We start from the raw sequence: 18,004 nt of genomic DNA, 5'->3' as shown, positions 1-18,004 counted from the left end.
GACTTCTGCCCTGTCTCCCGTCACTCAGCCTTTTGCCCCATTTTTCCTATCTTCCCCCACAATTTTTCAACTGTCCTGCAAAAAAGAAATTGTGACCATGCACAATGGGGGTCTAGCAGCTTCAAAATTGCTTATATGAATGCGCGATGTTGTTAGGGGGTCCCTAAGGTGTGTAATTATGTGCTGGGGGTTGCTGTGCTATCCACAAAAGAGAAGGAGGCATATGGATTAAGGGTGTAGCTTAATATGGCTTAATTTCACTTATTTATTTTTTTTCACTTATGATTGACGGGTGATATCCCTGCAGTGAGCATCAACCATTAGTCTTTTTGGTATGCTACCATCATTAATGTGAATATTAATGTGCATATGGTCTTAAAAATGTTTGTGTTAATATGGGAGTGACTTCCACTATCAGCCCTCCACCGAAAAATTCCGGCCCTCAGTACCACAAAAGTTGTTTCTTCTGAGGAAGGTTTGCCACCTGGTCAGTAACAATAGTGCTTTATACCAATGTATTAATAGGGGGATACTAATATAGAATAGGGAGATAAAAAAGAAATATACAAATATAGTAAGACTGGTATTTTTCTAGAAAAGGTGACAACCCTAGTCTGACTCCTGCATGAAGCGAGACAGATTGTTTAGAAAGGGATAGTGAAGAATAACTTGATTATTTGTGAGATGGTTTATTCATGGTTTATTAAAGAAATCCTGAATGTACAAGCCCTGTGCACCCCATAAATTCAGTCCAATACTTGGTATGCAGTTCACTGGAATTGGTGTATTGTAATATTAAGTGTTTTACAGTGGCTTGCAAAAGTATTCGGCCCCCTTCAACGTTTCCACATTTTGTCACATTACAGCCACAAACATGAATCAATTTAATTGGAATTCCACTTGAAAGACCAATACAAAGTGGTTTACACGTGAGAAGTGGAACGAAAATCATACATGATTCCAAACATTTTTTACAAATAAATAACTGCAAAGTGGGGTGTGCGTAATTATTCAGCCCCCTTTGGTCTGAGTGCAGTCAGTTGCCCATAGACATTGCCTGATGAGTGCTAATGACTAAATAGAGTGCACCTGTGTGTAATCTAATGTCAGTACAAATACAGCTGCTCTGTGACGGCCTCAGAGGTTGTCTAAGAGAATATTGGGAGCAACAACACCATGAAGTCCAAAGAACACACCAGACAGGCCAGGGATAAAGTTATTGAGAAATTTAAAGCAGGCTTAGGCTACAAAAAGATTTCCAAAGCCTTGAACATCCCACGGAGCACTGTTCAAGCGATCATTCAGAAATGGAAGGAGTATGGCACAACTGTAAACCTACCAAGACAAGGCTGTCCACCTAAACTCACAGGCCGAACAAGGAGAGCGCTGATCAGAAATGCAGCCAAGAGGCCCATGGTGACTCTGGACGAGCTGCAGAGATCTACAGCTCAGGTGGGGGAATCTGTCCATAGGACAACTATTAGTCGTGCATTGCACAAAGTTGGCCTTTATGGAAGAGTGGCAAGAAGAAAGCCATTGTTAACAGAAAACCATAAGAAGTCCCGCTTGCAGTTTGCCACAAGTCATGTGGGGGACACCGCAAACATGTGGAAGAAGGTGCTCTGGTCAGATGAGACCAAAATGGAACTTTTTGGCCAAAATGCAAAACGCTATTTGTGGCGGAAAACTAACACTGCACATCACTCTGAACACACCATCCCCACTGTCAAATATGGTGGTGGCAGCATCATGCTCTGGGGGTGCTTCTCTTCAGCAGGGACAGGGAAGCTGGTCAGAGTTGATGGGAAGATGGATGGAGCCAAATACAGGGCAATCTTGGAAGAAAACCTCTTGGAGTCTGCAAATGACTTGAGACTGGGGCGGAGGTTCACCTTCCAGCAGGACAACAACCCTAAACATAAAGCCAGGGCAACAATGGAATGGTTTAAAACAAAACATATCCATGTGTTAGAATGGCCCAGTCAAAGTCCAGATCTAAATCCAATCGAGAATCTGTGGCAAGATCTGAAAACTGCTGTTCACAAACGCTGTCCATCTAATCTGACTGAGCTGGAGCTGTTTTACAAAGAAGAATGGGCAAGGATTTCAGTCTCTAGATGTGCAAAGCTGGTAGAGACATACCCTAAAAGACTGGCAGCTGTAATTGCAGCAAAAGGTGGTTCTACAAAGTATTGACACAGGGGGTTGAATAATTACGCACACCCCACTTTGCAGTTATTTATTTGTAAAAATGTTTGGAATCATGTATGATTTTCGTTCCACTTCTCACATGTACACCACTTTGTATTGGTCTTTCACGTGGAATTCCAATAAAATTGATTAATGTTTGTGGCTGTAATGTGACAAAATGTGGAAAAGTTCAAGGGGGCCGAATATTTTGCAAGCCACTGTATATAGTAAAATAAAAAGCATATTCCAAGCATATTTTGACATGTGGACAAGGGTTAAAACATGCTGGCAGCTGAAGTCCAGCAAAACCAGGTTTATATTTGCAAAGCAATATTGCTCAGTAACACTGTTAACTATCTCTAAAGGGCCAGCAGCCCCATTAAATTGTGAGCAAATCCTCAAATGAGCATCTACCATAAACAAGAGATAGTCTTAGATAGTCAGGCCCGGGACTAGGGTGGCACAATTTGCCCCGCCGCAACTAAATTTTGACGTTTAGTGGCCATACGGAGCAATGGGGACTTCTGGGGGAATGAGGGGGGCGGCCTCGGGGCGCGTGGATTTGAAATCCGGCTCTGGACTTAGCTATGGAATTCAGACAGTGATAGAGAGTGATAGTATATACACTGTATATACACAATGTATGGTGTCAAATGCAAACTACTTTGGTTTCCTTTCCCTGCCCAAGTGCCCTGGAATATACCCAATTCCAACTCAAGTAATGCCAGCCAATTGGAATGTTTTTATCCCTGGACAAATGTCTTGCCTGTATGATGGCAAGGTTCTACTAGAGCTCATTATCCATTGTGCACTTACTTGGTACAGCTTTACCAACCCTCTGACAACTGTTCTATTTAACATCAACAATACTATGTATCACCAGCATAGTCGTTTTAGCCTAACCCTAGGATTGTTGACAATATGGCTCTGAAAAAAATCTGCTGAACTTAAAAGTCCGGTATTTAAAAACTGCAAATATTACAATTGTTCGGTACAAAAATGTCGTGACTTTCAGATCGCCAAAGCGATATTATCGTGAGTAATACGATTTTTTTTTTAAGCATTTCCGTAATATATGCAATTTTCTTTCCAATCCGAATTTTTCCCATTCGGGATTCGAACTCGTGTTTTGATAAATCTGCCCCATTGTGTTCCACTTGTCACAAGCTACAAGGCACAATACAAAAGATGAAAAGCTTAATAATATATTTCCACATCCACCTCTTCTGGAATTTAGACAACCTCCAAATTTAAAACTCATTATAGCACAATCCCTTTTCAGGACCCATTAGCAATAGAATCCACCCATGTGGAAGGAAGAGATGCAATACATGCCCACACATTCTCTCCTCAGATAAAGTGCCAGTTCCTGACACACTAGAGTAATAGTATGTCCATGGCCACTATACTTGCTTGTCCAGCAATAACATGTAAAAAGTGTCCAACAGGAGGAATTTACATTGGAGAAACTGGGCAAAGCTTCAAAAAAAGGACCAATCATCCCTGGTTTACAATAAAAAAAAACTGGACACACCAGTAGGTAAACATTTTAATAGACCCGACCACAGCCTGGATGACTTCAAAATATCTGTTATGAAAGGCAATTTTAAAACAGAAAATGAACAAAAAAGTGTGGGAATGCAAACTTATGCCAACCTAGACTAGGAACTGATGCACAATTTAAAGAAAAAAATCTATAGAGATAACAAACTACTACAATAATCTGTAATTTATTTTACACCTTAGGTCTAATTTGTGCCTTGTCTGAAATCCTTTGCACAACCCATTTCCCCATATTTCCCCTTTGCTTATAATCCAAAATATGAATATGTGTTTGTCCTTTTGTTCCTCACAGTTTTTTGTATGCAAAATGCTGTGTATTTTTTTTAAAAACCAACATAGCTTCTTTGTGAACATTAAGCACAAATGCTTGCTTCTTTATAAATATGCTCCTGAGACGTTTATGGAAATATAAGGTCTGTTTTAGGTCTGACATTCAGAAAGGGCTTTAAGGAATATCTAGCATTCACCTGTAGATTGTAAGCTCTTTTGGGCAGGGCTCTCTCTTTACCTCTTGTATCGGTTATTGATTGCTTTATATGTTACTCTGTGTGTCCAATGTATGAAACCCACTTATTGTACAGCGCTGCGGAATATGTTGGCGCTTTATAAATAAATGTTAATAATAATAATAATTTACCCAAATCTCTCCTTATCTGGCCTTCAGGCTGGGCACCCATCCTCTTCCTCTATCCTTTCCTCGGAGGTCGGGAACTGCTTTATAGGATTTAAGTCTGAAGGTGAATATGAGTCTGCATCAGTTTTTTCCAAAAAAATGCAAATGTTCCTCTTCTGGCTTTCATGCAGGGCTTCTAGAGATATCTAACATTTACACTTATTATTACACTTATTATTACATTTACATTTATTTGGCCTTCAGACTGGGCCCCTCTATCCTTTTCCTCAATCCTACCCTGATTTATAGGATTCAGGTATAAGGATGAATAGTCCCCTTAACCTTATAAATGTAATATAACTGCAGAAAGAAGTAATAATATATATATTTTGTAAATGTAGATATGTATGAAACATATATAAATTAATTATACAGTTTAAATAGCTTAAAATAATTTTCCATGTATAAGTTTCTTTTCCTAAACAATTTTAATGGTAAGCAAATTAAATCCCCTCAAAAAAGAGTGAAACTAATAAATTTTTTCTGAATTTGTACTTGTCACTATAAGCTAGTTATTTATGGGTGTGCACAAAGATATGATCCTAGTGCACAGGATATTTGTAAAGCACACACATAATTCAGTATTTGCTCCACATTTCTCTGCATATGAAAGATTTCTTGCCCATACTGCCTATAAGAAATTAGAGGGAAAATTGTTGAATTCAGCTTATAGCCGTACGTGCTGTACTTCTTGTTATTACCCAGCTTCTTACAAATAGTTTTAGTTTATAATAGTTTATAACATTTCTGTATACTGCAAACATGCAAGCTAAAGGTGTAGCTAGTAAATAAGGATAAGGAACTTATGCTTAGGGTCAGACGGTGGGGTGCAGGGCCCTCCAGGGCTGCCATCCCAGGGGCGTAAATTGTTGGCTAGTATATGGGGCCCACCAATGAACCAATATCCAAATAAAAATTGTTGGACAAGAAGCACGTTGGCATGTTGATACACTTCTTGTCTAATAAGTCACCTTAGGCCCCCATGGATGATCAGATTGTTGGCTCTATCGAATTGGATCAAGCCAAATTGCCTTAGCATGTGGGTAGCTTAACTGGGCCTAGATATGGCTGTATGGCTAGATATGGCTGTTTATGGCCAGCTTTTCTATTCAGGGCTTTGTCCCCACTACTGCCCAACAGATCAGACACTAGGATTATAGGTAGGTGGGCTTGTTGTTTTTAGGGATGGCACCTTTCAGTTGTTGTAAATCTGGACAGGGCGGGGACGTGACATCACGAGGGCGGGGCTATCTGGTTTTTCAAATTGGAAAAAATGTTTAGGCAGTTTTGACCCGGACAGCCCTTCCAAAAACTGGGCTGTCTGGGTCAAAACCGGACAGGTGGCAAAACTGGTTGTTCTTTGGATGATTAAGGTGATTGTATGCTACAAACTGAACTCTTATGTCCTGTAAAATTAATGCTTCGTGTTTAACCAAGTAACAGAAATAAAAAATACAGGCTGAGGCACAGTAAACTTACAGTAATAGGTTTGTACAAATTGAGCTGACTCAATAGTAATCTATACTTATATATATATGTGTATATATGACAATCATATATATCTTCCTTCTATGATTAATACTAACTTAGAATGAGCTACAAACAATCATTATCTGCCACTGGTGTTATACAACTGTAAAATGCAATATCTTGCCAATTAAATTAAAACATAACACATGTTCATATATACACACAGTTGGGGGCCAAGGAAATTAAAGGGTAGCTCAGAGAACATTTTATTCCAAGTGCATTTAATATATTATACTAACTTTGTACTAATAAATGGTTTCTATATATTATAATTTAGATAAGTTTTGTGTGTGCCACTACTCTTATATAGGTATAAAATTTTAAATATGCCCAATAGGAATATTTAGCCACCAAAATAGATTCATGCAGCTTAGTTAGGATCAAGTGCAAGGTTCTGTTTTATTATTACAGAGAATAAAGGAAATCATTTTTAAGAATTGCAATTATTTTCTTAAAATGGACTTTATGGGAGGTAAAAATTGAAATACAACTATAAAAGCACATCATCTGCTTTTGGGCAGGAAGTAAAGACAGGGCCTCAATGTGGGTTGCACTGCATGACCCTGCCTAAGTTGTGTGTCTAAATGATCCACAATTTGGGTGAGGGCGCCTATGTGCTTCCCACAAATCGCCCTCTTGGACTGAGCACTGTTAGTCTTTTACTCTGAAGAAAAAAAAACAGTGCATTAACATATTAAAAACATATTTGGGTTCACAGTAACCTATAATGAATAGTCACTTATTAGCTAACTCACGTCTTATGTTTTGTAGAGTCTGGTGGCTTTTTGTCCGGCACTGCTTGGCCTTTTTTGAGGCATATTTCCTCCCCAGCTGAGGGCTTCTCTTTTAATTTATGTTTCTTTATGCTGAAAAAAATGTTTATAAAGTTAACAATAGGCAGATTAAATCCAGATTAGGTAAAAGTGAAAATGACAAAGATTCTGAAAAATGTTCATAAGTTTGTGATATTGTGGACTTATAGTAAATAAGAAATTGAATTAAGTTAGTATTTCCAATAATAAAGGTATAATATAGAAGGGCAATGTAGTCTATGTAAGGTTTCCATGAGTGTGGCCAAAATGAACAAGATATATAATGATCTAGTAATGGCCAGCTTTATAGCTTTATCTTATCATACAAACTATTTATCAGTAGTTTGTGGCTGTTTCTGCATTTTTATAGACAATTGTGGAACTTCCTCAAATTCCACCTTTTTCTGCTCTTCTTTTAATTTAGAAACTACTGTTGGATTTAATTTCCTCTTTCTCTTCTTTATGCTCTGGTAATGTAGGAGATTTTTTCTTCCTCTTTGGTTTTTGAGATCTTTGAGGTTCACTAACTGGGGTCTCTTTTCGCTTCTTCGTTGGTGTTTCAGATATTTTAAGTTTACCAACTGGAATCTCCTGTTGCAATACCATCCATTTTGCTTCATGAAGTGGGGTCTCCTTTATCCAATTCAGAATAGTATTGCTATAAAGATTAAAGGCATACAATGATGACTTGTGTGAAAAAATTGCTAATATTCCAGCCTGTTGTTCAAGGGTTATTGAACCAAAAAAAACAAATAGCAGTAATCATTTCAAGCCAAAGACAAAAACTATATTTGAGGAACAAGAAAGCTAACTTAAATACACCATACTAAACATTCTAGTTTCACATACCATTTTTCTTTATGCTCCTGTCTAAAATGCTTCTTCTTCCTTGCAAATATGTAATGCAAATACAATCCTGAACAAAAAATTTGTATATTGTAGGGTATAAAGGCTACTACGCAGAAATATATAAAAAAATGAATGACATTATGAATGAATAAAACAGTTGGGTTTGAATATTAGACTTACCATACCGTTACTATCAGTCCTACAAATTACTGCAAGCGTAATTATAGTAGCAATATATAAATCTTCTTTTTTAACAATTTCAGTATCCGGTATTTCAGTGTCTAGTTCTTCAGCCTGTTCTTTTTCACTGCTTTGCTCATTGACTTTCTCATAGTCCTTCACATCATCTTGTTGGCCTGGTTTTTTAATTTTTACAAATGTATCTAGGACATCAGATGCAAAGCTTGCTGCAAAACAAATAGAGTAAAATGAGTACCGTATATACTCGAGTATAAGCCGACCCGAGTATAAGCCGAGGTACCTAATTTTACCTAAGAAAACGGGAAAAACTTATTGACTCGAGTATAAGCCGAGTGTTTGGTCCTTGCAAGGTAAATAATTGGATTTCTAGTGCACAGATAAGCAGAATTCCATTATGCTAGAGGATTACCGGTATCTGTGGACTGGTAAATTAAAAATATAATGACAACCCTGTTTAACAAGCCACTATGATTAACAGTCTTGAAATATAATAAAAACCTACATTTATTGAGGCATACCTAAAATATCCACAACCCATAAAAACATGTCTGGAGGTAAAGGGGCCCCTTCCTCTATTCAATAACAATTTGTTGCAAATGTCTGCTTTTAATCAGCTTTAAAAAAGGGACAACTATAGCCACCAGATAATCTGAGAATCTCAAATTTTAATTACCGTAATACAAATGCTCCCTCCCTCTCAACCTGCCACACTCCCATCGGGCACGAGAATATCCAGAAGTGATGGTCTCCATTAGAGCAGACATTGGTATGCAATAAGTTAGGTGCATCCAGGCTGCTGATATCTGTGGGAACGGAAAGCGCTGGCAGGGCAGAAGCGTGCAGGAAGGGGGGCGCGTGATGTAACATCCGCCCAGAAGCGCAGAAAAGCGCAGTATTAGGAAGCCTGGCGGCGGCAGCGGTGGCTCTGGCACTGGCAAAGGCTGCTGATATCTGCGGGAACGGGAAGCGCTGGCAGGGCAGAAGTGTGCAGGAAGGGGGGCGCATGACGTCACATCCGCCCAGAAGAGCGCAGTATTAGGAAGCCTGGCGGCGGCTCTGGTACTGGCAGGGGAGGCGGTGAGATCTCTACTTTGGCTCGAGTATAAGCCGAGTTTGAATTTTTCAGCCCTTTTTTGGGGCTGAAAAACTCGGCTTATACTCGAGTATATACGGTAAGTCAAATTCAATAGGTGTTTTTGCAGGAAATGAATTAATTTGTCGTTTTATTACATATATTAAAATTGCCATAAATATAATAGATTTTAAATAATAATAAAATAACAGCATCTCCCCCAAGTTTGTCCCATTGTAACCTCAGGTCAGTATATTAAACTGCTATTATAAAAAATAGCAATGGCTCTCACTGTGGTTCGCTGGAGTCCCAAAGCTTTAGAAATGGCTTTATAACCTTTACCAGACTGATAGATCTCAATTACTTTTGTTCTCATTTGTTCCTCAATTTCTTTGGATCTTGGCATGATGTCTAGCTTTTGAGGTGCTTTTGGTCTACTTCTCTGTGTCAGGTAGCTCCTATTTAAGGGATTTCTTGATTGAAACAGGTGTGGCAGTAATCAGGCCTGGGGGTGACTACAGAAATTGATATTGAAATTGAAAATTGAAATTGATAAACCACAGTTAAGTTATTTTTTAACAAGGGGGGCAATCACTTTTGTAGATTTGGAGTTTTTTTTCTCCCTTAATAACGTAAACCTTCATTTAAAAACTGCATTTTGTGTTTACTTGTGTTATCTTTGACTAATAGTTAAATGTGTTTGATGATCAGAAACATTTAAGTGTGACAAACATGCAAAAGAATAAGAAATCAGGAAGGGGGCAAATAGTTTTTCACACCACTGTATATATAAAAAAAAAATTATTTACCTCATGCTGGACAGAAATAATGGAGACAGACACAAAATAGGCACATCCATGTGCGAATATGGATGGAAGGCATCACTGTTTACAGGCTGTTCAGTATGAATAAAATCATAGGTTTTGCTGAATGAAAAGTTAGAATTAATAATAACATTTAATAACACAATTAACACAAATAACACATTTATGGAACACTTTCCCCCCAAGACACAATAATGACATCCAGGTTTTGGGATAGAGAAGCTGCCAGTACGGTATTGACCTTATGGCTGATTATGACTTTGTTTCCTCCTTCTGATTCTGTTGAAATGCTTAGGTTCCCTAGTCTTCCCAGAATGACTGCCCTGGTTCTCTCACGTAAGTCCTGGCTGCACCCGAGTAGCGGAGGCTCCTCCTGAAGCGAAAGGTGGTTGTAATAGGTGGAAGAGTGAGCTCAGACCAGGGACCTTTGCTTTTGTTCTGGGTTTTTGGACACCATGGGGCACATTTACTAACCCACGAACGGGCCGAATGCGTCCGATTGCGTTTTTGTTCGTAATGATCGGTAATTTTGCGATTTTTTTCGTATTTTTTGCGATTTTTTCGGCGTCTTTACGATTTTTGCGTAAAAACGTGAGTTTTTCGTAGCCATTCCGAAAGTTGCGCAAAGTCGCGATTTTTTCGTAGCGTTAAAACTTTTAAGTTTTAACGCTACGAAAAAGGCGCGACTTTGCGCGCAAGTGTTAACGCTACACAAAAATCGCGACTTTGCGCAACTTTCGTAATGGCTACGAAAAACTCGCGTTTTTACGCAAAAATCGTAAAGACGCCGAAAAAATCACAAAAAATACGAAAAAGTCGCAAAATGTTCGTTTCCAATCGGAATTTTTCCAATTCGGATTCGAAATCGTGTCTTAGTAAATCAGCCCCCATGTGTGACAGAAGATACTAAAAGAAGATACTTGTAATAGAGAAACAAAATAAACCTGCATTTATTTATAATTTGGATTTATATAATAAATCCAAGTTGGTGCACATATAATTTGTATTTATAAATCGAGGGCTCTGAACAGCTTTGAATTCCAGTTGATATGCTTGCACAACCAGGGTGTGGAGCTGCAATGTTGTTGCAGTCATTTCACAGTTAGGGCACCTACTATTACTGTTTTCCCAAAAAATGTTCCCTGCCAGGGCAAGGAGGGAGCTCCCAATGTAGACAGCTATGTTTTGTTAAATGCACAAGCTTAATGAGCATAATCTGCATAATGGGCAAGCTGGGACACTAAGCTAAATCTGGATGATTTTGTCCCAGACTGGTCCCTCCCAGTGTGGGCAGCATAGCACTGATAGCAGGCAATTAAAAAAATATTAGTTTCCACCAACTAGAGCATGGGCACTATTAGCCCAAAGCTCAAACGGAAGAAAGAATATTCCACCAATAATGGTACTAGGAGACTGTATGTTCTGCAGGGCTATTTGTTAAATAGCATTAGTAGCCCATAAGCTGTCATTTATCTATAAACTTATGTCTATATACAAAAGAGAGTGGAGGATTGCAAAAGATTGAACTTCAAACGCTTAGCCCAGTGATCTCCAACTAGTGGCCTGAGAGCAACCTGTTGTTCACCAACCCCTTGGATGTTGCTCCCAGTGGCCTAAAAGCGGGTGCTTATTTTTAAATTCCTGGCATGGAGGCAAGTTTTGATTGAATGAAAAGCAGGTGTACTGACAAACAGAGACTCTTGAAGGCTGCCAGTCCACATAGCGGCTACCCAATAGCTAATCATAACTGTTATTTGGCACACCAAAGGCATTTTTCATGCTGCTGTTGTGTCCCAACTCTTTTTACATTAGAATGTGATTCACAGGTAAAAAGGGTTGGGTTCCTTAGCAGATCCCCCAGTCCTGCTCCTCTGTTCAGCCATATATGGCTGAATCTCAAATCACTGCTGAGAAAAAAACCCAAACTATCATTCAAAACACATCCCAAGTTCTCCAGAGGTACTGTAATAAAAGTTGCATTTATGTTTTAGGTTTTGTAACCCCTACCAGTAGCTTGCAGTACTTTCTGGTCACCTGTTTTGGTGTGCAACTAAGCCCTGTGTCCTTAGCTGTCCATCCCTGCTATTGCTTGACATTAATGGAGCATAGATGATTTTCTAGAAAACCTTTACAGCAATAATATAGCTACGACAATATGTTACTGCCTTTCAAATACAGAAATCTCCAAATTATAAGAAGGTAATATCCCATAGACTCAATTTTAATCAGATAATTTTTAAAATATTGGCTTGTGCTCTGTAATAATAAAACAGTACATTGTACTTGATTCCAACTTAAATATCATTCATCTTTGTTTGAGTCAAAACACTCCTATAGGGTTTATTTAATGTTTAAATATTTTATTTAGAATACTGAAAATACTGAGATCCAAATGATAGAAAGGCCCCTTATCAGGAAAATCAGGTCCTCCGCATTGTGATTAATAGGTTCCATACCTGTACTGTTATTCACAGTTTCAATTTTTAAAGAAGTTAAATATTAGGTTAATAAATTAAGATATTTGCTTAAAGACATGCATGCAATTTAACCATAATAGGAGAAGGAAAGGTACAATCACTGGTGGGTGCCAAAATGTTAGGCAGCCCCAGTGACTGTAATCACTTACTTTATACCCTGGGCTGGTGCTCCTGTTAGGAGAAAAACGCACCGGCCCAGGAAAGCTGCAAGAGAGTGATCCTCTTCCTTCTTCTGTCTCTGTGCTGCTTGTGCAATGCACAGTAGAGTGAAAAGCTGAACTTTAACAAGAAAACCAGCATATTTACCCTATGAACGAAGACAGAAGGAAGAGGATCACTTTCTCGCAGTTACCCCAGGCTGGTGCTGTTTTCTCCTTACAGGGGCCCGTGGTATAAGGTTAGCAATTAGTACAATTTCTGGGGGTGCCTAACATTTTGCCCCCCACCCCACAGTGATTTTACCTTTCCTTCTCCTTTAAAAGAAAAAGTAAAATACATAATACACATCTGACACACAAAACTGATGTACAGCATCATCTGCATACCTAGAAAAACCATTGTACACACAAGAACTTATACTGTGTAGCTATAGTCTGTTGCTTAGGACTGTGCTCAGACCGCAACTTGTAAAAAAATTATTTATTGTAAAATAAAATTATTTAATTAAAATTGACTCACTGGGAGATGTCCGTCCAGCAATTCACAGTTTTCACATTTTTGTCAAAGTGATAATTTTGTATCAACTTCCTTTTGTCTACTTCAGAGGTTCCTACCTAATTATGTATTGTAAATTTTTTATCTATCTTGAACCTTGTTTTGCATATTATGCTTTATATTTTTATTTCATAATGCAGTTTCTAGTCTTCAATTATTTTCTACTCTGGGCATAGTACAGAGAAGTATGGCGTACACACTGTCTGTCTGTGCTGGGCCATCTGTCTGTATTCACTACTTGGGGGCTGATTTACTAATCCACGAATCCGAATGGGAAAAATTCGGATTGTAAACGAACATTTTGCGACTTTTTCGTATTTTTTTTGTTTTTTTTGTCGCCGTTACGACTTTTTCATAGCCGTTACGAGTTGCGCGAATTGACGCGACTTTTACGTAGCCGTTACGATTTGCTTGTATATTGTCGCGACTTTTTCGTATTGAGCGCTCGTAAACGGCGGGCAAACCTTTCAGACTTTGCGTGATTTTGGAAGCCTCCCATAGGACTCAATGGCACTCTGCAGCTCCAACCTGGCCCAAGGAAAGTCACGATACTGAAGCTTGAATGAATCCGAAACTTTCGTACTCGGTGCGACGGCTACGAAAAAGTCGAGACAATTTGCGCAAGTCGTAACAATATGAAAAAGTCGCAACAATTTACAAAAAAATCGCAAAATACCGATCATTACGAAAAAACGCATTTGGACGCTTTTCGGACGTTCGTGGATTAGTAAATGTGCCCCATAGTGCTGCAATAACACAACAAACAGAGAACACAGGAGAGCACATATGCTGACAAAGAATAAATGAACACTGCTTGCTGTGACATCTCCTTGTATAAAATATTTCCCATAGACTGCAGTGAACTGCCATCTAGCGGAAAAAATGATTAATTTATTAATTGTTGCCTATGTACATGCAGGACCACCCTAGTGCTCCATACAAAGTTAATTAGAGACAAAGCCATCCCTTAGGTTTGGTGCCAAACACAATATACTTATTAGTACATACAGTATTTCTAAAGTTATGTTTGGACACCAGGAATTTTGTCCTGCCAGCCCAGTCCAACCCTGCCTACAGAGATTCTAAACCTATTATGGGGTTACCCAACTGTCAGAGACACTGATGATAGTGTGTTTCCAGGGGCTAAAATGTCAGAAAGTAAAATATCTACAGTTTATTTTCTCCTAGAGCTGTACACTTTGCACAACCTTTGAATTGGGGGTATTGTTTTGTTCTGGGGGGATTTGACATTGTCATTTAGAACATTTTGATTATGTATCCAAGAGGTACTGGGGGATAGAATTCTGTAAAATGCACTTTTTGCAACATTTTTGGAATTGATATAACAGAAAAATGCTAAATTTAGCAGTTTGATAGTTTGAAGTAGAAAGATATATTTACCCATTTTACATTTTTCAGAATCTGTACCTTCTAAAAATATAATGTTTTCTCATAAGCTTGCTGTGTGCTGTATGGGGCATTTTGACTTTGATATTCAGTATAGTTTTTTAATCAAGGAATTTCTAAATAAAAAGGCAGCATATACCCTTAAAGTAAATGAGCAATAAAATGTTAAAATAGGCATTGAATCTTGGAGCACATTAGGGGTCATTTATAAGTGCACCCCAAAAAGGAAGCAATTCTGCAATTTCTAATGAAATTTCACATGATTGGAAATGTGTTAATCCAGCCTCTTTTGATAAACGAGTTTGCAACTGTGCCAACTGACCCGAGTTATTGGCCAATGAATCTCTGCAAAAGCTCCCCACCCCCTTCATGAAATCAGAGATGGGGTGGCTGCAGATCTTTAAATAGATGTAGATTGTCGGGTTGGGTGCAAATTGGGAATGAGCAGTTTAGGGTCTAGTTTGGGTTGACTTTTTGTCAATCCACACATCACTAGTACCTTTTAATCCTCCTCATTCCTCTGTACTGACACAAAGCCTACAGGAGCATGCACATTTAAAGCTGATCCCAGACTAGCTTGTGAATGCTCATGCTCCTGAAAGCTTCTTAGAGACTCAGGCAGAAAATGGTGCCTGTGAACTCTCATAAGCAGCTCTTCACAAATAGTAACACTTTTCTATGTAACAGACTGTATGGAGAAGGAGCGGGGAGGGGGACCTGATGGAAGCCAGTTGAGGTGGGCTTTTGTTTGTAGGGGTTTGAGAGGGGCTGCCGGAAAGCAACATTTCTGTTGATCAAGGGTAATACACTATAAACCAAGAGATGAATGGAAGAGAGCTGATTACATAAATGTTGGGTTGTGGAGAGTTTATGTGTGAAAATTTAGAGATTATAGGTCAACTATAAGATGAAAGTTCATGCTAGGAATTAAAAAAAAAAAAAGATGCTAATATCTTTTTCCATGTAATATTCTTCAGGAAAACAGAAAAACTTCAACCAAATATCTTATTGAAATTAATCACATGCATTAATAATTATGAGTCAGGTACATTTAATTATTGTATTATATATTTTATTTTTCAGATAAGATATAATTAAAAAAGGAACAGGGGGAATGGCGCAGGGTGCACTCGGATAGGAAACTTTACTTTTGCATATAATTAAAGAAGTTAAGAGGCAAATTTACCTGGGTTCTTGTGTGTGGCACCTAATTAGCTGAGGAACCCACACATAAACCCTGCAATACAATTTTATTAAATTGAAAATAGAAATAGGTGCCACGGTTTCAAAATAGAGGATTATATATATACAATAAAAACCCACACATATACCCTGCACGCTATAAAAAGAATATATACTGAGGTGGTACTGCAATTAAAAAGTTTCTTAATATTTAGTTATCGTGTAATAACAACATTGCATTTAAAACGGTACACATACAAAATCCATTAGTGAGCAAAAAGATACGTACCACCCAGTAATAAATAGAAATAGATAAAGGCAGATAATCTGGATGAGAGAATACCCCAACGTTTCGGCTCAAACGTCTTTGTCAAGGGAACTCTAGTGAATATATAAATGAATATAGAATGTAATTCGCAATTTTTATACCTTGTATGGCACCAAAATTTTAATACACAAGCGCGCACACTCTCCTCCGCATACATCACTTCCTCAAATGTCACGTTCGCTTTAATGATACTGCACCCTACAAACTGCGCATGTGCATGCATTAGTGTATCGTTTTTCATGTCGCTTAGCGACCAACTCCCCTAGGCAACGTACTCGTGTAGGCTCACTGCGATCCTAATCCCCTAGGCAACGCGCCTTTACAGGCATATAGCAAACAAAAAGAGGCATCTGTCCCAACAAATATTTCCCCACATACTTAGCAACAAGCCTAACAAGTTAAATTTTTTGAACAGTCAGGGTACGTGAATGGGCTCTATTGTAGCTCCGGCGTATGTGAACCTATTTATGGCTTGGTTTGGTTATGCTACATTGTTGACTTATTTTTTATCTGGCAGGACACAAAGAATTTATTGATTGAGTTTAAGGAGTTGTTGGATACGAAATTAACAGCAATACAGTTTACCTTGAAGATGTCTTAGTGGGTCTTGAGGATGGTGCACTTGTCTTTGACCTCTATCGCAAACCTATGGATAAGGTGACCTACCTAAATCCTACAAGCTTTCACCCACCTTCACCTTTAAAGGGGCTACCGTACAGTCAATTGTTGAGGGTGAAAAGGATTGTGTGAGTGAGGAGAATAGGTTTGAGATGAGAGCAAAGGAAATGTGTGCACAGTTTAAATCTAGAGGTTATGGTGGAGGAGGCAATGAGAAAAGTAGATCAGAAGGGTAGGAAAGATCTGTTACAGATGGAGAACCAGAAGGACAGAACGACTACCATTTGTCAGCACTTACTCTTTACAATCTGGATATGTGTACATATTTTTAATCCCTCTAACAGGCCTTTCGTATTATATACCTATATCAAGAATGTGGAGTTGGAAAACTGTGAAATTAGAATCTTTGAAAACCTGAAATGAAACCCACAACAAATGTAACACTATATAAAAATTAGACAACTAGATCGACACATATCCTCTAACCCCAACACGCTAGCTTCAACGTTTATGCCCTACTATCAACGACTTTATTATGCTACCAATGAAATACACACCTCAGCCATAGATGTATTCCTCCAAAAATTTGCTCCAACCCCATTAACACCAGAAATGAAACAAACAATAGAAGGCAATATTACACAAGAAGAAAAAAAAAAAAAAAACTATTAAAAAACTAAAACTAATTAAAGCCCCAGGCCCAGACGGTTTCTCATCCTTATACTATAAAAAAAATTCCAAGGCCAACTATTCCCATACTTGCACAAACTCTTCCAACACAGGCTACCCTCTCCCACCAGAAATGAATGAAGCTAGAGTAACAATAATCCCAAAACCATACAAAGATTTTCTATCCACTAAAAATTATATGCCAATCTCCTTCTCAATATCGATATAAAAATGCTAGCAACCATATTGGCCTTCCAACTGAACAAAATTTTAGCAGTTACAATTCACAAGGACCAAATAGGATTTATGCCATCTAGGCAAGCCCCTGACAATATACGCAAAATCCTCAACCTCAACACATGCAAATAAAACACACACACCCCTGTGCTGTCTTGCTGTTGATGCCAAAAAAGCCTTTGATACGCTGAACTGGAAATGATCTATAGGTACACATATTTAAACCTCTTAACTCATTACCCAACCTGATGAATATATTAACTGATTTTGCGAAAGTCTCTGGACTGACAATTAACCCAGACAAAGCTGAAATGCTGCCCTGTAATTTAACTAACCATATTGTGAAACTTATAGAACTGAACTTTGGCTTTAAAATGCATACTGAATCAAATTCCCACACTTAGGGGCACATGTACTAATCCACAAATGTCCGAAAGCGTCCGAATGCGATTGTTTCGTATTTTCTGCAACTTTTTAGTCGCCGTTACGACTTTATTGTATATTTTCCGCAACTTTTTCGTCGCCGTCGCGAAAAATTCGGATTGGTTTTTCCGCCGTTTACAATTGCTCAATACAGAAAAATTGCGACAGCGATGAAAAAATTGTGCAAAATACGATAAAGTCATGACGGCGACTAAAAAGTCGCGCAAAATACAAA

This window comes from Xenopus tropicalis, chromosome 6 (genome assembly GCF_000004195.4).
Source record: "Xenopus tropicalis strain Nigerian chromosome 6, UCB_Xtro_10.0, whole genome shotgun sequence".
Taxonomy (NCBI): domain Eukaryota; kingdom Metazoa; phylum Chordata; class Amphibia; order Anura; family Pipidae; genus Xenopus; species Xenopus tropicalis.
This window is presented reverse-complemented; position numbering follows the sequence as displayed.